At 41.7% G+C, this 24,821-nt stretch overlaps 1 long non-coding RNA gene across 1 annotated transcript; it reads left to right on the forward strand.

Annotated features, from left to right (window-relative positions):
• The first annotated feature begins 1,163 nt into the window (after nt 1-1,163).
• LOC129679212 (uncharacterized) lies at nt 1,164-5,176 on the forward strand. The gene is made up of 2 exons (XR_008720529.1): nt 1,164-2,008; nt 4,523-5,176. It is a non-coding gene; the product is annotated as an uncharacterized LOC129679212 (long non-coding RNA).
• Nucleotides 5,177-24,821: the final 19,645 nt, after the last annotated feature.

A 24,821-nucleotide genomic window follows, 5' to 3' on the forward strand; every position in this document is an offset into this window, starting at 1 on the left:
AAGTCAGAGTTTGAAACCCCAAATTTTAATTATGTAATGCTTTTAATGGAAACTGCAGCCTCATTTGTAAAGCGACTTGCTTAAGGACAGTGTGCTAATTCTCCATCTAGTTTATGGGAAAAAAGGAAGTGGGCATACCTCAGACAAGCACAGTACCCAGTATCATTTATTTCCTTTGCCACGAAACTTTACACTCAACGTTTTTGGCAGCAAACACCAAAATTGCCTAAGCTGGGTTTCCTGCGTAGCTTTCTAAGTTGTATATAGCCTTACAAAATAAACAAACCAACCAACCGTGTGCCAAACACATTCTTCTACTTTTGGTCGCGAGCCTACATTTTAACGGCTGAGCCATCTCTACAATCCTAACACACGTTCTTTACGCAGAAGAATTACGCAACCGGACACCAGATTGTGAGGTTTTCCCCCATTTCCCTGATGTTGAAAATATACATTTATCTTTATCCCCTAACACTAAGTACAGTCGTAGGCATATGGTATGTGAGAGAAACACGTAAACACTTTTGCCTGAACTTATTGATGAGAATGTGAAATGAAAAGTGTAAAACTACGTAATTCCGGGGAAGAAGCCCGAGGAAAACCTGAGATATTTAGTCCAAGGGTTCGTATGACACCATCTGGCCCTTTCTAGGCTGGGATGACTGGCCAATGCTCTCGGTTTCTGATGGTTCCTGCGCCACGCGGCAGAGTGCTGAGATGTGTAAAGATACGCCGGGGGGCGGGGGTGTGAGTGGGGGGGCTGAACACGGCAGCTGCGGCCAGCGATCTAGAGTTGGAGGGTTTATGCGACAAGGCCAAACAGGTGCGGGGTCGTGGCCTGGTGATTTCCGACGCTTTCCGGTTAAAGGCCCACTTCGGTGCGCCCAGAACGCCGGGATGGGCCTGTCCCTCTCGAGGTGGGAGCCACCCACCGAGCCGCCCGCCAAGCGGCTGACGGAAACGCCACCCTCCGGGCATCGTTTGTAGACTCTGGCCTCGAGGGTCACGTAAGGGGCCGCCGTCCCGCCCGACCGGTGCGCGCCTCTGCCCCCGCCGCGCCGCCACACTGCGCGACGCAATCCCCCGGGAACCCCGGTCGCGGCCGGAAGTGCGTCACTACCGTGGGCCGGGCGCGCGGCGCGGACCGCGGGGCCAGGCCTGGCTGAGGCTGGAGGGCGGGGAGGCCTAGCTCTGGGACTCGGGGACCCATACGCGAATGTCGAGAGGACTGAGGGCGGAGGACTGCAGCGGGATCGAGAGAAGCCCGGAGCCAGCGGACGCAAAACGAAGGCCGCCCTCTGCCGTGCGGTCACTTCCGGCCTCCGGGGACGCTTAAAGGGGTAGCGGGTATCTCTGAAGCCCCGGGGCACCCCCAGGCCGCGGTTTCGCCGCTGGTGCCCAGGCTTCTGTGAGTTTTAATATTTCGGGAGCACGTGCTTTAGCCTTGACTTTCCATCTGTTCGGTCCGAGTGCGCATAGCTATAAGGGAGACGCTCCGCTGAAGCCCTCTCTGACCGAAAGCTCCCTGGATCCCACAGCAGCACCGGAATACCGGCCGTTCACAGAGTTACCCCGCTGATCGCTAGGCACTTTGCATTATCTCCCTCAGTCGTCTCTGGTTTTCCGTATTGATCCGACTCCAAAGACTATACAAATGCATTGAGGCTGCAAAGTCGGTGGAACAAGGGCAGAATGCTTCTGCCTGCCGGGTCATTCGGGATGAATTTACACTTGGTTGAGTCCCGCTCACAGCCGCCAGTGGCAGTTGCATTCGACCTAAAGACACGTGTTCCTTTCACCAATATAAGCGTGGGCAGCGTTCACCTGGAGGGGCTCTTATCTACTGACCCTACTATTCGAAGTGTAAATTCATTTCAGGTGTTGGAGTTTTCAGGAATTTGATTGCATAGAAATGGAAGCATGATACTGTCTAGGAATAGCTTTACTTAAAAAAAAAAAAAAAAAAAAAGCTGATCCTGTGGACTATCACATGACTTGACTATCCAAGGTAAAAAAGTGAATAGACAGTTGCATGGGGAGGACTAAGAAACATAAAGGAACCGTGATGTCTCTTACATTTTGCTTTCCAAAGCTTTAAAAAAATTATGTGTGTGAGTGTCTTGCCTGAATGTATGTCTGTTCACGGTATACTGGAGCAGCCAGAGCTCTTAGCCCCCATCCATCCCTCCAGCCCCTGAAGAATATATATATACTTTTGAGAGAGAGAGTGTGTGTATATTTGACTTTTGAGAGAGAACAGTTTTTAGTAGAAGTTTTTGTCATTTGCATGTAGAAAAATTAAATTCCAGCTTCAGTTTCTTTCTTTAGTATTTTACAAGGGAGCCTATTCATATGTGTAAAGCATGTTTTCTTGAATCTACAAGTCATAAATTGGGATAAGATAGTCTGAAAGCACAGTTGCAACTTAGATGTACTTTGATGGCAATCATTTAAAATATCTGAATGGTGAGGACAAGTAAAGTCACACATTCACAAGGGACTCTTGGAATGCAGGGAGTATGGGGCAAAGTTTAGACAGACTTGTCTTCCATTTTTTTAGATTATGGTCATTTTCTTTGCTCTGGGAAAGGATAATGTTATTACTTTCAGTTTTTATTCTTCCAAAAAAGAAAAAGCAATCACTGAGTATAATTTATGTAACTTATTTGGAGTAACGGGTCAAGAAGTCACTTGCATTTGAAAGTCGAGAGTTTTATTTTGTCTTCAGTTTGAAATAAAAGGTTGTGAAACCCATGTAAGTCAGGCACATGCTCCGAACACCGAGGGTAGTAGTGTCCTTGTGCAGTCTGTTGCAATATCATTTATTGTAAAATAAGTATTTTAAAACCATGTGGCCACGTAGAGAATAGATGCTCAATAAATGCATATTTGAAGTAATAAACCGTAATGCAAATAACCAAACACTCATCAATCTATGACTTATATTAAGTTCTAGATTGTTGAATATATGTTACTCCCTATTGCATCTTCTTGAAGTTAACCACTAACCAGATGTTTGCATTATTTTAATCCATGGATTTTAAAAAGTATGACCTCACTTATATTTTCAAGTTTTTTAAAAAGTTATTCATATACGTGTGTCTGTGTGAAATGGATGTGCCTGTGTGAGTGCAGGTACCTGTGGAGGCCAGAAGAGAAAGATCTATCTTCTGGAGCTTGAGTTAAATTGGTTGGGAGCCACCCAGTGTGGGTACTGGGAACTCAACTGCATCCTCTCCATCCTATATCTATTTCTTTTAAAAAGTATAGTTTATTTGGATGTGGTGGCGCACGCCTTTAATTCCAGCACCCAGGGAGGCAGAGGCAGGGGGATCTCTGTGAGCCAAGGCTACACAGAGAAACCCTGTCTCAAAAAGCCAAAAGTAAATGAGTAAATAAATAAACTGTGTGTGTGTGTGTGTGTGTGTGTGTGTGTGTGTGTGTGTGTGTGTTTTGAGACGGGGTTTCTGTTTGTAGCCTTGTCTGCCCTGGACTTGCTTGTAGACCAGGCTGGCCTCAAACGTTACAGCGGTCCGCCTGCCTCTCCTCCCTGAGTGCTGGGATTAGAGTGTGCACCACCATGCCCTGCTACATTATAGTCTTAACTGTAGTATTATATTCAACTCTAATAGTACAGCTGTTACACATTTTTAACTTTATGTTTAATAGTGTGTGTATTGGAGAATGTACTTGTGAGTGCAGGCACCTGTGGAGACCAGAAAAAGGCATCAGATTCCCTGAAGCTGGAGTTGCAGGGTGCTGGGAACAGCACTCTGTTTCTATCTTTTGGATATTATGAATAGTACTACTGTAAACTGTGCACATATACATATTGTAGTACCTGTTTCAACTATTTGGGGAATGAAAGGGGGGAAATTGCTTGGTTTTGAAAAGTTTACATTTGAATTCTTGAATGACAAGCCTTTTCCATATTCATCAACATAAAACTTTTTGTTTATTTACATCCTCTCTGACACTTACTTTACATTAAGAAAAGAACACATTATTTTAGTAGATTGCACATATGGAGAGACTATTGTGCTTTTTATTGTATGCATTTGGTTGATTGTTTTGCCTGTGTGTATGTGTACATTACTTGTGTGCCTGATGCTACAGAGATCGTGAAGGGCATTGGGTCCCCTGGAACTGGAGTTGCAAATTATGAACTACATGTGGGTGCTGGGAACTGAACTGGTAGCCTCAAAAAGAGCGAGTGTACTTAAGCCTGTGCCAGGTCTCCACGCCCATCAGTTATGATTATGTTGGGTGCACAGAGGTTTAAGAATGTGCTATAAACTGTTTTGTTGTCTATACATTGGATGTCATGAATTTAGACTCCTTTACCAGTCTAACCAGGAAAGTTTGCTCTTGTGTTGGTCTCTAAGAGTTACATTCTTGTGATTCTTATTGTTAGATTGTTGGCCCATTGTGATTTTTGTGTGACGTGAGGGAGGAATCAACCATCATTCTTCCATGTAGACATCTGGTTCTATCATGTTTTTTGTTTTTTTTTTTTTTAAAGGATGCTTTTCTCTGCTGATGATCCTGACACACTTGTCAAAATCAGCTGGCCACAGATGAAGGGATTTGCTTCTGGACCCTTAATCCTGCTCAGTTGATCTGTGTATCAGCATGTCAGAAATGACCTGTTCTTATTACTGTAACTTTGTAAGTTAGGAAGTGTTATTTTACTCTTTAAAAAATACTGTTTTGGCTCATTGGGGCACTTAAATTTCCACATCCCATTGAGGATGGACTTGGAATTGTTCATAGAAGGCTGTTGGATCTTTGGTTACTGCATTAATCTGTAGGTAATCCTGAAAAGCCCCCTGACATTGTTAAGACTCCTCATCCACAGCAATCTACTAAGACCTTTGTGTTCTTTCCGTGCTGTTTGATAGCTTATGGTGTCCTTGGTTAAAGTTTATTTTTAAAAACTTTGTTGTTATCAAAAATTTTGTTTTTTTGGATCTTATTGCAAATGAATTTTCCACTTAATTTCTTTTTCAGATTGTTCATTGCTGGTATATAAAAATACAATTGACTTTTTCCTGTTGACCTAATAGCCTACAACTTAGCCAATTAACATAGTAGGTAGAGGTGTGTGTGTGTGTGTGTGTGATATTACTTATGAATTTTCAATAAACCATCTGTAAATACAGATGCTTTACTCTTATTGTTGGGCTATATGACTTTTTATATTTTCTGCCTAAATTCTCTGTCTAGAGCTAGTACTAGAAATGGAAAAGGCATGGTTTATTTTTGATTTTTGAGTGAATGTTTTATTGTTCTATCAGTAAATATGATAGTGTCTTTTTTCATCCCAAAGAAATTTCTGTCCATTCCTAGGTTATTAAGGGTTCTTTTTAAAATCATGAAAAAGTTGAATTTTGTTAAATGCTTTTTCTGCGTCAACTGAGATGATCACAATTTCCCCCTTACTCTGTTGAAGTAGAATACGGTACTGATTTGCATGCCAATCCACTTTTGTATCCCTAGATAAATCCCACTTGGTCATGTTGTATCATCATGGTGTGCAAGCATTTCTAGTATACTTTTACAATCCTTTTTATTTCTGCAAGATATTAAGTATGAGTCAGGAGAGGTGGCTCATCAGTGAAGTGTGTTTGCTGCTCTAGCAGAAGGCCCAAGTTCAGAGCCCAGCACCTATGTCAGGCAGCATACAGCTGCTTGTAACTCTAGCTCTAGGGAAGCTGAAGCCTCTGGCCTTTGTGGACACCTGTTTTCATGCACATGTGGACACACAGTTGAAAATAATAAAGATAAATTGGAAGATATTTGGCAAAGTCTCATTGTTATTTTAAAGAAAGAAAATATCCCAGTTATTTGATTTTTACCAGACAAGACTCAGGAGCCAGATGTTGAGGTGAAAGCCTACTAGCTTGGAGAGGCAGAGAAAGCACCCAGCTGGCCTTCCTATTCAGCCTGTGTCCCAGAAGGACGAAGGAAAAAGCACACAACTGTTTTTTTTTTTTTTTTCTCCGTGCTGTCTTAAATACCCCTCAACTCAAAAGTCCCTCGTTTCTTTTTAATACTTGTCAGCTGGTTACTTGCTCCAAGTTTTGACCTAGGGTTAACTTTATTAAACCCTGTGTACAGAAAGCTCTTGGATTAAAGGTGTGTGCTAGGGTTGAGCCACACCATTAACCACCTGTTTACAATAAACAGAAAGTTGTTGAATTAAAGGTATGAGTTAGGGCTGATCCACTCCACAACTAGAAATAGGTTTTTACAGTTCACAATCTCAAGGTTCACAATGGGATCAAAAATTCTTCAACAGTCTCAATTTTTATTTCTGAGTTTAGCTATTTGTATAGCCTCTACTTTTCCTTTACCTGGCCAAACGTTTTCAATCTTGTTGACATTTTTCCCTAGGAACAAACATTTGATTTCACTGATTCTATTTTTTAATGTTCTCTATTTCTCTTCTGTCTTCCACAATGTTCTTTTCTTCTTATAGCACTAGAGAATGTATTCCTGTTTTCCTAATTATTTAGGTATTAATTTTGTACTCTCTTTACCTCATATTTATGCTTTGAAGTCTTAAACCCCAAGTGACTATCTGAGGACAGGTTCATTTAGGTAATTAGGATAGACTGAGGTCATAGGATGGGACCTGCAAGGTAGGGTTGGAATCCTGATCAGAGAAGGAGATGACACCACAGAGGTCTCTTTGTGTACATGCACAGAGGGAAGCCTGAGTGAGCACACAGTGAAAAAGCAGCAAGCCAGGAGGGCATGCCTCCTCAGAAACCAACCCTAGCTCTGGATCGTGGACTTCCAGGACTGCAGAAAGTAAATTTCTGCAGTTTCTCACCCTTTCTGTGGTGTTTTGTTACGGCATCCTAATACACAAACACAATATGTGGAGTTAGGTATTGAGATTTTCTTCCTCTGTAACGAAGAGTTCTGTTTCTGTGAGGAGACCATGACCATGGCAACTCTTATAGAAAAAAGAAAACATTCAATTGGTGACTTGTATGGCAGCACACAGGCAGACATGGTGCTGGAGAAGTTTGATCCAGATCCAAAGGGAGTGAGCAAGAGACTAGGCCTGTGGGGTTTTGATACCTCAAAGTCCACCTCCAGTGACACACCTCCTGGAACAAGTACACACCTCCTCTAAGAAGGAAGGAGAGGCTTGTGCACTTGGGGTAAGTTTGAATTTGGTGGTGGGAGAAGACCTTGCTGTCTGAGGCCTTAGTTGCCAAGAAGGAGGTAGAAGTACTGAGAGTGGAAGGTGTTGGGGCTTCAAGCAGTTCCAGCAATGAGAAAGCCACTAAGGAAATGCTGCTAAGGGCACCTTTGCGGCTGGCCATCTGGAATCAGCAGTTGACATTTCTTTTTTTTTTTTTTTTTTTTGACATAAACATTTTTTAATTTTTATTTCTATTAATTACAGATTGTTCACTTTGTATCCCCCCTGTACCTCCCTCCCTTCTTCCCTCTCAATCCTCCCCTCCCTCTTCCCCACTGTGTCCCTCTCCCAGTCCACTAAAAAGAGAGGTCCTCCCACTTTTTAAAATCTTTTTTTTTTTTGCCATTGTTTAATATTCTTTTTAAAAATTCTTTATTAATTACACATTATTCACTTTATATCCCCCTGTGGTTCCCTCCTTCCTCCCATCCCAATCCCTCCCTTCCTCTCCCCTCTATACGCATGCCTCTCCCCAAGTCCACTGATAGGGGAGGTCCCCCTCTCCTTCCTTCTGATCCTAGTCAATTAGGTCTCATCAGGAATGGCTGCATTGTCTTCTTCTGTGGCCTGGTAATGCTGCTCCCTCCTCAGGGGGAGGTAATTAAAGAGCAGGCCAATCAGTTCATGTCTGAGACAGTCCCTGTTCCTATTACTATGGAACCCACTTGGATACTGAACTGCTATGGGCTACATCTGTGCAGGGGTCTTAGGTTATCTCCATGCCTGGTCCTTGGTTGGAGTATCAGTCTCAGGAAAGACCCCTGTGCTCATATTTTTTGGTTCTGTTGCTCTCCTTGTGGAGTTCCTGTCCTCTCCAGATCTTACTGTTTCCCACTTCTTTCATAAGATTCCCTGCACTCTGCCCAAAGGTTGGCCATAAGTCTCAGCATCTGCATTGATAGTCTGCAGGGCAGAACCTTTCAGAGGTCCTCTGTGTCAGGCTTCTGACTTGTTCCCTCTTTTCTCCTTCTGATATCCATCCTCTTTGCCTTTCTGGATAGGGATTGAGCATTTTAGCAAGAGTCCTCCCTCTTGATTAGTTTCTTTAGGTGTACAGATTTTAGTAGGTTTATCCTATATTATGTCTATATGAGTGAGCATATGCCGTGTGCGTCTTTCTGCTTCTGGGATAGCTCACTCAGGATGATCTTTTCCAGATTGGCACAGGAGACAACTTTCTGAACAGAACACCAACAGCACAGGCTCTAAGAGCAACAGTCAATGAATGGGACCTCATGAAACTGAAAAGCTTCTGTAAAGCAAAGGACACTGTCATCAAAACAAAATGCCTACAGATTGGGAAAGTTGACATTTCTTAAGTGACCTTGATAATGGGAAAGAAAAGCTTTCTATAATCCAATGAAATCAGCCACTGAAGGAAAAGATTTAAAGGTGATACTATTGGGCGAGCAAATGCTTCTTTTTTTCCCTATATTATGAGTCAAGGTGTTTATGTAGGGAATGATGGGAGAATTTGCAGAAAAGCTTTCTGGAAGATAGTTGAATGTTCTGTTTGTTTTTCCTTCAGGAATATCTGAGGCAGAATCAATCTGGGTTTGTGCTGAGAACTATAGTCCGCCTTGGGCTAGGTGGGCATCAAGAGACTCAACCTGCTGTTTCTCTTCTACTGCCAAGCTCATGCTCGTGTTTCAGTTTTCCCATTAAAATGCTCTATGCATGGTCAAATTTTCTTTCCTTTTCTAAAATCTCCATCTTGGCTCCCATGTTACAGGCAGGCCAGTAAACAATGCAACTGCACTTTCTTTGAAGTAGAACATTTTCTTGCAAATGATACACATCTGAAATGCACCTTAAGAATAGTAGGTTCTGAAGGGGACCTGATGGACTTGGATCTTGTTGCCAATAGTTTTGAGACAATTAGCTAAGGCAAAGGAGTGAGGCAGACATACGTAGAACATTACCGTTATTATTGATAAATCTGGTATCCAAAAATGTGGCTTAGAGCTGCAAATAAATTAGCTGTGTGGTACTGAATTCCAGAATAAGGCAGAATTACTCACCAGTTGCCAGAAGCACAGAAAATTGCAGGCCTCACATTATCTCTGGGAACATTTCATATAGGCAGGCAGAGCAGAACACAGATTTTATATTGGCAGCCAGCCCCCAAAAGCAAAGAAGAGGGAATAGAGCCATCTATTATCATTTTATCTCTCAAATTTATTGATAAATAAGTTACTCCTCCTTAGGGAAAAACAAGGAAGGGGCAGAGGGAGGCCCATGTACATGACCTCAGTGGCCATTGCTGGTTGTATTCCCGTGCTGGCTTCTAATTGATGTGGTTTCTAAATGGTGGAAAGCTTCAAGATTCCATCCTGAGAACTCTTACTCTTTCCCCTCCATCTCTCCTCCATCTCATGGCCCTCTTTACTGTTTCTGTTTTCTGTAGTAATCACCACTTTCTGCGAAAAACATGCTCAGTACTTTTTCTTCATTGTCCATAGGCAATGTCTGCAGAACAAATGTTTCTTGAAGCCAGGGTCTAGAATCGCTAGAGGAAGTTAATTACCCAAACCCTATTTCTTCCAGTAATAGCTCTAGGTTTATGAATTAGTTAAGTGGAGACATGTGGCTGTTTAAGCAGAGTCTGAAGACGTCAAAGAGTACAGACTTATTTCAAAGATAGCTTATACTTACCCCAATTCTCCCCCCCCCGTGTGTGTGTGTGTGTGTGTGTGTGTGTGTGTGTGTGCCTTTATCAATGGGTGCTTGTATGGGGGGAGAGGTGGTTGTGAGGATGACTTCCTCATCCCCTCCTTCATTTTATTTATTTGTTTTGAGACAAGAAACTCACTGAACTTGCTCATGGACCTCATGGTCTTGGCTGGACCATCTGACCAGGGAGATCCCTATATCTGCCTGTCTGTCCACCCTTCCCCAGCAGGAGGGCTACAGGCACATATGGCCACGCCTCACCTTTACTGGGTGCTGGCCACCTGGATTCAGGCCTTCACATTGCATAGCAAGGGTTTTGCCCAGTGAAGAATTTCTCTAGCCACTCATCACCCTGTATGTGTGTCTGGGTACCATGTGCATGAGTGGTGCTGGTGAAAGGCTGGGAGCCAAGCCTGGCTCCTCCAGAAGAATCAGTGTTCTTAACTGCTGAGCCATCTCTCTAGCTTCCCACTCATCATTCTTAAAGATAAATTATTGTTATATTATTAATGTATCATTGCTAGTAATTCTGTTAAACACTGAAATTCATTGTGTGGGGTCCAGGATATTTTGTATAAGAAACCACCAATTGTGATAGGAATTGATTTTGTCATCCGCTTCTCTCAAGATCATTGCAGAAGAAAGGACTGGAAGACTTTAAGAAGCAGAGGCAGTGAATGAATATGAGGAACAGTAGCCTCCATACACAACAGCAGAGCTGCACATATGAACTCAGCAATTAAGACAGCATACACAAGCCAGATCAAATTCTATCACTGAGAGAAGTGGACATGCCTATAGAGATTGGCAGTTGAAAGTTCTGGGAAAGGGAAAGTCAGGTTTTTTGTTTTGTTTGTTTTTTAAACATTTGTTCCTGTAGCTGGAGAAACTGGATCAGCAGAGGACCCAGTTTCCATTCCCAGCACCCACATAGCACTCACAACAATCTATAACTCCCGAACCAGGGGATCTGACACTGTCTTCAGGCCTCCATGACACCAGGCTGCCATAGATGCAAGCAAACACAGATATAGATACAAGCAAAAAGTGTTGCCCCTGGTAGTGTTGTGGTAGGTTGAACACACTCCATGCGGGGCCGTGCACCAAAGAATACATGAGCAGCCCAAGTTGAACATGATGGATTTAAAAAAGGAGGGAGGAACACACAGTTGGGTGGGTAGGAATAGTCTGGGAGGAGTTGGGAGAGCGTGAGTATGATCAAAATGTATGAGATTCTCAAAGAAGTAGTAATAATTAAAAGAGTTCTGGGATGAGAGAATTGGTGGCATATGTCTTAGTTCGCTGCAGTTTGTATGACAGACAGTGACCGTGCATCTTGGTGCCGGGTACAGAGCTGGAGCAGGCTACAGGCTTGTTGAAGACGAGGATTGCAGTGGGTTATGTGTGAACCTTAGGCAGTCACTTTTCCACCTACATCACACACATAACAGTTTTGGTCATACAATACAGAATGTGTTACCTAATACATGTGTTGTTTATGTATAGGTGTTTGAATTCAGGAAACTACAATTACTTCATTAAAACAAGTACATGACAATACTGATGATGTTTCAGTTCTATTTTGTGTTGGGCTGCTGTTCATCTAAACTCAAATCTTGGGTCCAGTGTCAAATGTGTGATTTTCTACAGAGTACAGGCATCTTAAAATACTTGCCTACGAAGCTGACTTTGGTATAGTTTTTGCCTATGATTCTTGAATCTTAACATATATAAACATAACCATGTTTATAAGGTTGAAATGTTACACTGTATGGCATCTAATCTTATTTGCCTTATAATTCTATGTCTTTCTGCTTTCTTTCTCTTTTTTTTTTTTTTTTTTTTGAGAGAGGGTCTCAATGTATAAACCAAGCTGGCCAGGAACACACTGTAGAGCACGGTGGACTTGAACTCACAAGATACTGGACTCCTGCCTCTTCGTGCTAGGATTAATGGCATGGCACCACCATGCCCAGCTCTTTTCTTCTTTATCAATATGTAATCTACTTGAGGGTAGAGGTTGTATTATGTTATTTTTATATCTCAAATAGCAACTAACCCTCTGCCTTGCATATTAAAGCTATTAATCAAATATATTTCAAATAAATATTTAATGAACAATAATATTAAATGTCATTTATAATACCATTTTAATTAATTTTCAATCATTCTGTAAGGTGAAGTTATGTTCAGAGGAAAATATTATGTAGTATGTTTTTACTTAAACCTAATCATTAAATGTGATATGAATAACAACTAATAAATAATGATGATAATGATGGTGATATAGAACAAAAAAAAAAGTTTATAGAAAAGGTCTGTGTTTTGTCATTTGTTATATTACTTTTCTGCCGACCCAATATGATCTTATTTTTTCTCTTGTTTTGAGTTTCAAAAATGTAGCCTTAGCTATATCCCTGCATTCTCTAAGTGAGATACCCAAGGCCAGACCTGCTTTGCTCACAACTCCGAAGTCTGTGTGGCCTTCTTTTAGTTTGCAATATAAATTCAAATTTCAGTTTTGCTATGCATGTCTACAGTATAATAAAATGTAAATAATGAAATTATTCTAAAGTTCAGGTGATGGATATTGTTTTTATTAAATATAAAACCTCATAAAGAAAGCGATGTGATAAAAATGTTTTTAGAAGGTAATATGAATTACTTAGGTTTGACATTTAAATGCGCAGATGAAAACCTTATCTTGGGAATGCGTTATGTTTATTTAAGAGTAAACATCACGGTGCCTAGAATGTTCTTGGCACCATAGCTTGTGAGTGAGAAGAAACAAATTCCAATGCCAGAGTCTGAAATAAAGAGCACAGTGAATTGAGTTTGGACATGGGGAGCCCTGGTCCTGCCTGCTGCCCTCCTGTAACCTTCCTGCTGGAGTGCAGGCTCAGAATTTTCAGCTTTTTAGAGGCAGGATAAATGCAATTGTCAAGATACAGTTATAAAAGCATGCATTCACAGCCAGACTCCATAATCTGAAACTGTTTCGGGTATTGGCATGGTGTTATAAATGGAATATTCCAGACATTATGTGATTGATCATTTAAAATACAGGCTCGCTGAAAATGGTATAAAATTACAATTAACTGTGTATAACTTATACATGAAACAAAAATGAATATTTTGTTCTGATGGGTTTGATCTAAAGCTATCTTCTTAAGTGTATGGAGATACCCCAAAGTCTGGCGGAAAACTCTTAAAAATGAAACACCTTCAGTCCCAAGCCTTCTGATGTGGGATGTTGCCAAGTTCACAGAAATGACTTTTGTATTTATGTAGTTTAAATTCAAGAAGCACAAGTACACATATGTGTTTGCATGCATATGGGTAGGTACAAGACAAAATATATTTGTGGTAAAAACAATACTGTATTTTCACTGATCCCTTGATATAAACTCACTGTTTTGTCTATTTGTTTAAATATTTGTTAAGTAATTATCTAGACTTAATATTTGCTGAGGCAAAAGAGGGTTGCAAAAACAAGTGAGGCATAGCAAACAAAACCTTCCCTGTGAGACTCAGGGTTCAGTTATGGAAAGCAGAGAGCAGTACTCCAGTGTGGGTCAAACAACAAAGACAAAAAAAGGGCTCTTGTAAGACAGGAGGGATACCTCATCCCATGTAGATCATGAAAGCTTGAAGGAGCCTGGTCAGGCCTGGAAGGATAGCAGGCATTTGCCAAGAGAAGAGGAAGTGTGCATGGACTATTCCAGGCAAGATGAAGACGTGGATACAGTTGCCAGAAAAGGAACACTAGGCTGTGTAGAAACATTAGCACCCCAGGGATATGAAACTATCCCTGACAGATAGCGAGTGGCAATTATAAACCTACCCCGTAGGCAGGAGACTGATCAAACTTGCAGGACACTTTCAAAAGCACGTTTTTTTGTTGTTTTTTTTTGTTTTTTTTTTGTTTTTGTTTGTTTTTTTTATCAACCCTCCCCAATCAGTGAGGTTAAGTCTAGATTGAATGAAATGCCCAAGTGTTGTGTGGGATAACCAAGGGACTCCAGGAGTTTGAACTCTAGAGTAGTGCAAACAAAGCACTTCTCGTTTTTATTATTAATGTAAGTAAAACATGAGGTGACCTTTACAGTTAACTTATGCAAACACAAGAATGGGGAGGTGGAATATAGTTGGTGTTATGTCTTTGGTAATGTAAAAAGAGCCATGAATATTCCCCCCAGGCCTTTGCCTTTCCCAAAGAAATAATGTGGACATGCCAGAGCATTCCCTTCATCCTTTCTTTTAAGTGCATCTGCTTATTGTAGTGCATGCAATTCTTTCTAGAAGGACACATTGTGGGACAAATATTCTGCACTCTGCCACAAAGTTCACATCTTTTTTTTATACAGGCTCCCACAGATTTCATAGACTGTATGGCATTGCTAGAGGTCTAAAATTTCTCAGACAGAAGTGACATAGCAACATACATGGCTTATGTTATATTGTTTACAGATAACTTTAATAATCTTTGCTCCTTTGGGGTTTAACATGACCCTCCACCTGTTGCTGTAAATAAACTCTTATTGAGACATCATGACTATTGATCTTCACATTGTGAGTGCTTCTGTGTTCTGAAAGCAGCTAGTCATTGTGAAAATGTTGGAGATAAAGTAGACAGGTAAACAGACCTGAAAACATGAAACTAACAGATTAGTTTCAACGGCATTTCAGCAGTACAGGTAAGAGATAATGTGTGTGTGTGTGGGGGGGGTGGAGAGATGGCTCATCAGTTAAGAGTATTTGTCTATGTAGAGGACCTGGGTTCAGTTCCCAGTACCCACATGGTGCTAACAACCATCTTTAATTTCAGTTCCAGGGGATCTGGTGCCATCTCCCGACCTTTGTGGGGTACATGGTGCAGAGACATAGATGCAGGCAAAACACCCATTCACATAACATTAAAAAGATAGATGATAGATAGATAGATAGATAGATAGATAGATAGATAGATAGAGAATGTTGGTCTACTTGGACGAGGTTATGAGGGATGGAGAGTAGATGCTAACTTTTAGACACACTTTGAAACTTTTCAAATTTGATATCATTTTTAGACTTTGGCTGCTACTAATGAGGACAGTGCAAGAATGGAGAAAACTATGGAAATAAGTGCAACATTTTAAAAAAGCATTAGCTTTGAATACAGCAAGTGTATTTCTATACAGCACCACACCTGACCCACACTTATGAGGCTCAACAATTGAAAGGTCTAGGATTAGGACAAGTCTGGTTGTAACTATACAGTTATTTAAAATGATTGACTTTTCCATGGTTTGTGTTTTAAGATTATGCCACAATATTCCCAAATCAAACAGCTCCATCTTTTCCTCACAGTATGAAATCTCTTCCATGTGGGTCCAAGGCATGTTGCTAGTTTTCCCTTGCTGTGACAACCACCGCAAATAAAAGCACTCATGGAAGAGTGAGTTTATTTCGTTTCACAGCTCACAGTGAAGGGAGGTTAGGGCAGGAATTCTGGGTGAGAACCTGAGGCACCAACTGAGGCAGAGGCCATGAAGGAATGTTGCTTACAGACTCACTCCTCATGACTTGCTCAGCCTGCTTTCTTATACCAGCCAGGACCATCTGCCCAGCAGGGACAGCACTGGTCATGGTGTTCCCTCTCATATCAAACATGGATCAGGAAAATTTCCCCCTGGACTTGTCTATAGGCTAATGTAATGGAAGAATTTTGCTTGTCCCAGATGACCCTACTTTATATCAAGGTGACAAAAGCAAAAAACAAACAAACAAACAAACACAAAACAAAACAGAAAGGAAACCTAGCCAAGCACACAAGGTAATATTGGAAACTTCTATTTTGTCATTAAGGAAACCCTCTATAACATTGGTTCCAAATAGCCCAGAACCCATTTGATTTTCAGAAATGATGTAGAAACTGGTTTTGCTCCTACACAACAGTGCTCACCTGAGAGTAGTTTTCTGTCCTTCAGTGTCACTTGGATGGCCAGAGGTGCATTTGCTTTTGTGCAGTAGATGTTATGTAAGATACTGGAGAGAAAATGGTTTTAGCGATCATACTTGGCTTTATCCTTTCCCTCCCTAACCAACTTTTACTTGCATTTAAATTCTGGCTTTACCACAGACTGCCTCTATAACCAATGTAAGGGTATTGAATTTTTCTGTGCCTTAGCATGTCTATCCTTCAAATAAAAACAATAACAGATAACCCATATAACTGTGAGAGTTAAATAAATCCAAGCAAAGAAAAGAGCACAGAATTCAGCAGTCATTGAATGTGGGTTGACTGACTGCTGTGTAACAGGCTGGGCTAGGTACCGAGGTTGCTGTGGGTAGGCTGCTTTACTCTGCCCCTGTGTCCACTCACCCTCCAGGATGACTCAGCAGCTCAGTGCTTCGTTCTAAAGAGTTGTCTTGTCCCTGACTGTTGAGCACTCATGTACAATCCACCTTCAAGATCTTGTTGCTATCCAGAATAACTTCATACCTGAAATTTTAAACACAGACACCCCTGTTAGCTTTCTTCTTTGTCATCACAGAGCTAGACTTTTGACTTCATTACTGCTAGCACAGAATGACTTCTTAATTTGTCATTCCTTCATCACCTTTCCTCCTCAACTAAGGTCTCATGGCTTTGGTGCCGTTCTCATTTGTACCCTAATTTCATGGGACCTTGCCAGTCATGACCTTAACTGATAAATCTTTGCTGTCTTCAGCTGGGCCTCAGTGCTTTTCCCTTCCTTCTCCTCCTGGGGTACAGAGGCAGTTCAAATCCATTCTGGAATGCACTGAGATTCAGTCTCACTCAACAAAGAAGCCAACACAAAACCGCTTAAAAGCATCCGGTGTGGAAGCACAGGCCTTATTCCCAGCACTCAGGAGGCAGAGGCAGGTAGATTTCTGTTAGTTTTACATAGTCAGTTCTAGTCTATACTAGGCAACATAGTGAGAGCCAGTCTCAAGAAACGAACAAACAAACAAAAATCCAAGAAAGTGAAAAGATCATTATTCTACTTTGCTCTTCTTTTTTATTGTTTAAGAAGTGTTTCTTGCATTTGTTGTTTTCCTTTTCTCCCTCTTCATTGCTTTTCTGTTTTCTCCTTCCCTCCTTTCATTTTCCCTTTTCTTCTCTACTATCTTCTCCTTTTTTTCTATCTCCACTTTTCTTTTCCTTTTGAAAATGATTTATTGCAGAACCTATTTGTAAATAGATTCAATGCTCAGAATTTATTAAACAGAACCTTATAAGTTCAGCTCACAGTTTTTGATGAGTCAAATATTGTGAGTTGGGAGCTTCATGCTTCATTCTAGAATCAAGTTGATTTGAATCTGAATATTGTCATTTTATTTTCCACCTATACTATCATGCCACCTCATCTTCCACACATGCCATCCATGCTAACTTATTTCTTCCCATGCTCTCTCATTTTCCACATGTGCCATGCTGTCTCATTTTCACAGTGCCATTCATGTTTTCTCATTTCCATCCATGCTATCTCATTTTCCACACATGCTTAACCATGCTGTCTTATTTTCCATCCATGCCATCCATGCTTGTTATCTCAATTCCCACCCATGCCATCTCATTTTCCATTCATGCTATCTTGTAGAATAAACGTGGGAGTACTTTATCCACAGAAATGAATGTGGACACACGGGTCATTGGTAGGAGGAAAGATTTTGCAATGAAATTGATGTTTCCCAGGACGTTATTAGTTTTCCATGAACACAATGTAAAAAATTTAATTTCTCCAACGTGTAGGTTTTGCTATTCCACTTTCAGAAAATATGGTTATTGCACATTGTGAAGTATCCCACGGGATTCATAAGCCACCTCATAAATGTAGACCTGCAAAGGCATGGCTCTGCGTTCTTCGAGCCTGAAAAATGCCTTAATATTTCCTCCTTTGACTTAGTAACGTCATTGTGTTCTCTTATTTCATCTTCTGCCCTCACTTTTATTGTGCACTGATGCTTTCTTTCCTTTTCGTGTACATTTTACCTTAGTTTTCTTGTGCCTTTACAGACCAGAAAGTACAGTTAGTTTCCTGTGCCCTCTTCACTCAATTATTATTTGTGTCTCAGTATAACATACTCATCGCTTTCTTAATTATGCTTTTCATCACCTCGGGTCCCTCTTTTGGGCCATCTCAACAATTTCCAGCAGCTTTTAAGAGAGAAAAAATTCATTTCCAGCATTTTGTTTCTATAACCATTCAAAACTTATAAGCTCAGACATTTTGGAAAGAGTTATGGTTTAATTCCTTGTAATGAAAACACCTCTTTTCAATCTACTTCAACAGTTCCCACAGGTAAAAAATGTTTTAAAGTCTAGTTCATTGCCTGATGTTTTTAAAATGAGTGTTGAGTGAAAAGAATCGAGGTATGCCAGGAAACACACTGCTCCACAAATGTTGGGGTTGCGAGTGTACTCCGGAAAAGGCTTACAAGATTTTCTCCCTGTCAACGCTCTAATACAGAGTGGAGGAGAAGTGTGACAAAAAAAAAAAAAAAAAAAAAATGGAGGCTTGGGAAACCCAAGAGGTTTAGCTCTACATTGCCTGTAGTGAATTGTTTTATCAGAATCGATTATTTAACATTTGTTTATCACAAGAATTCTGCTTCCCACATCATAACATTTCCATGTTTAAGTCAAAAATTCTCCCAAATGCCTAATGGTTCTGGTGAGATTATCATTTTCCACCTGTGCCTATAACCCACCCAAACCTTCCTGTCCACTCATGGGAGGGGGTGTGCCCAATCCTGGGAAGGGGCGTGTCCACTCCTGGAAGGGGGCGTGTCTAGCTCCATAGGCTCAGGTCTGGACTAAGAAAGCAGAGCATCTATTAAAGCTTGTGTCCTGTCTTGTTTTCTATTGCTGCTTCCGTTATTGAACAGAAATGACTGTGAAAGCCAGAATGTGGTAGATGGCAGCAGTGGTTACTTCCCTGGTAGAATGGCTGTCTTTAAAGCGGTTTCAGTAGAGCGAGCTGCCATGCATGGAAGTGTTCAGACAGAGTGAAACCACACCGAAGCCACTTCAGTTGTGGGTAAGTCTGGGTAAATGACCTGCCAAAGAATCTGGCTCATTTGATGGCTGACTAAATGGGAACATTCATCTTTCTATTAGGTATTCAGCTATTCAATCTATCACTTATATCAAATATAAAGATATTAAAATCTGGAAGCGATGTCAGGATATTGAAATAAAACCAACAGAATAATTCTGGTCATAGTACAAATGTGAGTGAAGGTTGAGTGAAATGTACAGGTGAAACCAAAACATATCACTGAAGTGACTTGGGTTTGTAAGGGGTAATATTGTCTAAACTATAGACAGAAGCTGATATTACAATTTGGTAATAAAACTCCTGCCTATGTTGTGTGAGGCTCTGGACTGATCCTTAATATAAGTAAAACTGTGTGTGTGCGCGCACACACACACAATTTATACTGAAAACATACTTTGGCTGTGTAGCAGTGGTGTTGGGGAGGGGTAATGAAGAGATGATTTGAGAAAAGACAGTCTACAACTCTTGTTAAGGACGGGTGGGGTGAGACTTTTTGTTTAATACCGGCCAGTTGTTCTGGTTTCTATTAGACCACGTTCCTGTCTATTGCCCACTTCAGGCTCACAAAAAACGCTAGAGGACCCATCGGTCTATCTCCAATACAGTTCTATCTATCTATTTATTTTATTATCAGTTACATTTTATTAACTCTGTATCCTAGCTGTATCCCGCTCCCTCATTCCCTCCCCAATCCTACCCTCCCTCCCTCATCTCCTCCCTGTCCCTTTCCAAGTCCACTGATTGGGAGGACCTCCTCCCCTTTCATCTGACCCTGTTTTATCAGGTATCTTCAGGACTGGCTGCAAAGTCCTCCTCTGTGGCCTAGCTGGACTGCTCCTCCCTAGGGGGGTAGAAGGTCAAAAAGCCTGCCATTGAGTTCCTATCAGAAATAATCCCTGTTCCCCTCACCATGGGAAACCAATTGGTTACTGAGCTACTACGGGCTCCATTCAAGCAGAGGTTCTAGGTTATATCCATAGACATAACCTTGGTCCTTGGTGGAGTGTCAGTCTCAGAAAAGACCCCTGTGCCCAGATATATTTGGTCCTTGTGGAGCTCCCATCCTTTCTATGTCATACAAACTCCCCTTCTTTCATATGATTCCCTGCACTCTACCGAAGGTTTGGTTATGAGTCTTAGTACCTGCTTTGATACACTGCTAGGTAGAGTCTTTCAGGGGCCCTCTGCAGTACGCTCCTGTTCTGTTCTTGTTTTCTCCTTCATCCAGTGCACCTCCAATTTGTCTTTCTAACTAAGGATTGATCATCTTACCCCAGGTCCTCTTTCTTGTTTATCTTCTTTAGGTGTATAGATTTCATTATGTTTATCATATCTTATAGGAGTATATGAGTGAGTATATACCATGTGTGTCTTTCTCCTGGGATACCTCACTCAGAATGCTCTCTTCTAGATCCCACCATTTGCCTGCAAATTTCATGATTTCCTCGTTTTTGATTGCTGAGTAGTATTCCATTGTGTAAAAATACCACAATTTCTGTATCCATTCCTCCGTTGATGGACATCTGGGTTGTTTCCAGGTTCTGGCTATTACAAATAAAGCTGCTACAAACATGGTTGAGCAAATGTCCAATACATTTCTTTTATTTGTTTATTTCGGCTACTGTCTAGGCTAGCATTCTGTGGGACGTTGTCTGGGTTCTTTTTTTATTTTTTTTCTGGTTTTATTACTGTCATATTGAGGCATCTAGTAAGTTTAGTGTCCTATTATCCAGAGGACTCCAGGTAAAGCAAATACCGTGTGAAAGAAATTTGCTATTAATTTTCTGAGTGTTCTTAGGATCCATTTTTTAAAAATAGGGCCTTACCATAATAGCTCAGGATTCCACCTTTTCTACAACTTTTATATATTTTAAAATGACCCACAAATATGCCCCAATTTCTTTGTTTCTCTTTGAGACCTAGTCTGGCCTGGAAATAAATGGAGTGGCTGAAAACCTCTAGCACATAGGTCACCCACTTGGATTCGTGACCACTGTCCTTCTGCCATGAAAAAGAAATAAGGAGACCAGAGCCAGGACCCTTGTCAGAAGCTGCTTTTTGTCTCACATCAAGGGGTTTTTATGCATATTGATATTTTCAAAAATAGTGCATAGGATTTAAAATTTGTTATTTTTACTTTTTGTTTTCTTTTTAAATTTATTTTTATTTTATTACAGTTTATTCACTTTCTATCCCAGCTGTAGCCCTGTCCCTCATCAACTCCCAATCTCACTCTCCCTCCCTCTTCTCCTCCCATGCCCCTCCCCTAGTCCACTGATAGGGGAGGTCCTCCTCCCCTTCTGTCTGACCCTAGCCTATAAGGTCTCACCATGACTGGCTGCATTTTCTTCCTCTGTGCCCTGGCAAGGCTGCCCACCCCCTTAGGGGAAGGTGACAAAAGAGCCAGCCACTGAGTTCATGTAAAAAACAACTCCTGTTCCCCTTACTAGGGATTCCACTTAGAGACTGAGCTGGCATGGGCTACATCTGTGCAGGGGTTCTAGGTTATCTCCATGAATGGTCCTTGGTTGGAGTATCAGTCTCAGAAAAGAGCCCTGGGTCAAGATTTTTTTGGTTCTGCTGCTCTCCTTGTGGAGCTCCTGTCCCTCCCAGGTGTTTCTATCTCCCCCTTCTTTCATAAGATTTCCAGCACTCTGTCCAAAGTTTGGCTATGAGTCTCAGCATCTGCTTCAATACCCTGCTGGGTAGAGTCTTTCAGAGGCTCTCTGTGGTAGGCTCCTGTTATTTTCCCTGTTTTCTCCCTTTCTGATGTCTATCCCATTTGCCTTTCTGAATAAGGATTGAGCATCTTATCCAGAGTCTTCCTTCTTGCTTAGCTTCTTTAGGTGTACAGATTTTAGTATGTTTATCCTATATTATATGTCTAATATCCACTTCTAAGTGAGTATTACCATGTGTGTCTTTCTGCTTCTGGGATACCTCACTCAGGATGATCTTTTCTAGTTCCCACTATTTGCCTGCAAACTTCATGATATCCTTGTTTTTAATTGTTGAGCAGTATTCCATTGTGTAAATGTACCACAATTTCTGTATTTATTCTTCAGGTGAGAAACATCTGGGTTGTTTCCAGGCTCTGGCTATTACAAAGAAAGCTGCTATAAACATGGTTAAGCAAATGTCCTTGTTGTACACTTGAGCATATGTTGGATATAAGCCTAGGAGTGGTATAGCTGGATCTTGAGGTAGCACTATTCCTAATTTTCTGAGAAAGTGCCAAATTGATTTCCAAAGTGGTTGTACAAGTTTACATTCCCACCAGCAGTGGAGTAGGGTTCCCCTTTCTCCACAACCTCTCCAGTATGTGTTGTCACTTGAACTTTTGATCTTAGCCATTCTGATGAGTGTAAGGTGAAATCAGGGTTGTTTTGATTTGCATTTCTCAGATGCCAAAGATGTTGAAAATTTCTTTAAGTGTTTTTCTGGTGTTCTATATCCTCTACTGAGAATTCTCTGTTTAGCCCTGTATTACAGTTTTTAATTGGATTACTAGATTTGTTGCTGTTTAACTTCTTTAGTTCTTTATATATTCTGGATATTAGACCTCTGTCAAAAAAAAAAAAAAAAGAGTTGGTGAAGATATTTTTCCAATTTGTAGGCTGTCGTTTTGTTCTGATGACAGTGTCCTTCACTTTACAGAAGCTTTTCAGTTTCATGAGGTCCCATTTATTGATTGTTGATCGTAGAGTCTTATGCTGTTGGTGTTGTGTTCAGGAAGTTTTCTCCTATACCAATGAGTTCAAGGCTCTTCCCCACTTTTTCTTCTAACAGGTTTAGTGTGTCTGGTTTTATGTTTAGGTCTTTGATCCACTTGGACTTTACTTTTGTGGAGGACAAATAATTCCACCTACGCTATCTCAGTAACCACCCCATTCACCTCCCAGTTCCCATCCAATGCCACTGGCCTTAACCATTCCTATTTGGGCTATCTTCCATCCATGCTATTTTAAATACTTGTTTATATTTTCATCTTGGTGTTTGTTTCCACACCATTCCTGGAGTCCTTTCTCCTTGCCCACATGGTTCCTTCCATGCTAAGCTATCACAGCGTCCTCCTGTCTCCTCTCTTCCAGTCTTTTCCGGTGATTCTCTTGTCCTCAAAGCCTGGGAACTTTATCCATGCCTACCTTCTTTTGCCCTGCTCAGGTTCAGGCCTTTTTTCTTTTTTCTTTTTCTAAATTAACCACTCAGGAATAATGTCTTAGGCAGGTTACTGCTAGGGCAGTAACCAGATCATGAAGGTCAGTAATTAGCATCAAAATACAAACACTAGACCAACCCCTGACACACATGATGCCACGCCTGGCCGCTTGCTCTTTCTTCAGTCAGGTCCGTATTTCAGAGTCCTCACAGCAAACCTCACAGATGCCTCAGTTCCTACAGTACAGTTGAGATGAGGCCAGTTGGGTGACATATCAAAGAGAACACAATGAAGGTGCTGTGCCTGTTTGGATCTGATTGATCCTTAAAGATGTTTAAAAATGCTCTTACACTATCTTCTTTTTAAATTTAATTGTGGACATTTATTTATGCATCAGGTGAATAAAGGGCATTGAATTTACAAAGTTGTAAAAAAAATAAGGGTGGTAGAGAAGTGTTTAAAAGAGTTGGCCTGTCATTCAAGACAACCTCAGACAATGCTGCAAGCGTGCCGTGTGCTGAAACAAGAGGGGCAGAGCATCTTTGATCTCAGGGGTTTTCGTGTGATGTGGGCATTGTGAGAGGACCCCACCCCTTCATGAAAGTTGTTTAGCCCGCCCATCAGCTGACTTGCACCTTGTTGAGGCAGTGCCTGTCTGTTTCCGCCTGCGTGACAGACACCAGGTGCTGGGGGCCGCTCTGATTGTGCTACGATGAAGCTGCCCGTATTCCTCCACGGAAGCTGCAGTTCTAGAGCTGTGAAACTATATGCATTTTCAACCTATTATGGCTTTGGTCAAACTCAGCGCCAGCCTGGCTATGCCAATGCTTACATTTGCCAAACAGAGTGGAGCTCATGGCTTCTATACCAAACTGTTAACACACTGTTTTCAGAATATTATTACCATTTCCAGAGATAGGCGAAGAATGCCCCAAGAACTCTGATCGCCTTTGTTTTTGGATCATCCTATGGAAGTACAGAGACAGGATAAAAGCCAAGGCAAGTGGAGTCCTATGAGGTTTCAACTCTGTCAGCGAACCACCCCCCCCCCCCCCCCCCCCCACCCCCCGCGCACGTGGCTCACACGGAAGGTGGGTATGGTGGCCGCCTACGTTGCACAAACAGTAATTGGAGAATAGATACCGTCAAGTGATCTACGGGTTAGGAGCCAGCGGCGAACATCCAGCAGGCCTTACTATCTTTGCTGTAGAGCCAGGTGTGAGGAAGAGGCGCAGCTGGTATAACTGAACTGTGTCTGGGCAAGCACTTAGGTTTGTAGTCAGTATCTGACAGGGGCTGGCTCATCCTTGCAGAAGCTGTATTAGTTTGTCCGAGACCTGTCTCATCTAGACTCTCTTTTGCCTTGGCTGACGCCGTTTCCTCTGACGCTATGACCTTGACAACCTGCAAATGTGGGAGCTGACGGGGCCGTCAAGGGGAACAGGACCCGTGAGCAGCGCCCTCGTCTAGCACTCCGCAGTCATCCTGTTTTTCTCCTTGAGCTCTCTTTGCTGACATTAGGAGAGAGGCCTGGGACAGCCAGAGAAGTCGTGAAGAGCAAAGATGGGTTAACTCGGCGGTTCTCCCCTCCCCTGCTCTGTTCAGAGCCAGCCCGACTCCGGGGAACTCAGACTTTGCGTCTGGAGTAAACTCCAGTGCGACGTGGGGAAAGCGACCAACTCAAATGTCAGCCCCGGCATCC

Source organism: Psammomys obesus, unplaced genomic scaffold, assembly GCF_907164565.1.
Source record: "Psammomys obesus unplaced genomic scaffold, mPsaObe1.curated_primary_1811, whole genome shotgun sequence".
In the NCBI taxonomy this organism is placed as follows: domain Eukaryota; kingdom Metazoa; phylum Chordata; class Mammalia; order Rodentia; family Muridae; genus Psammomys; species Psammomys obesus.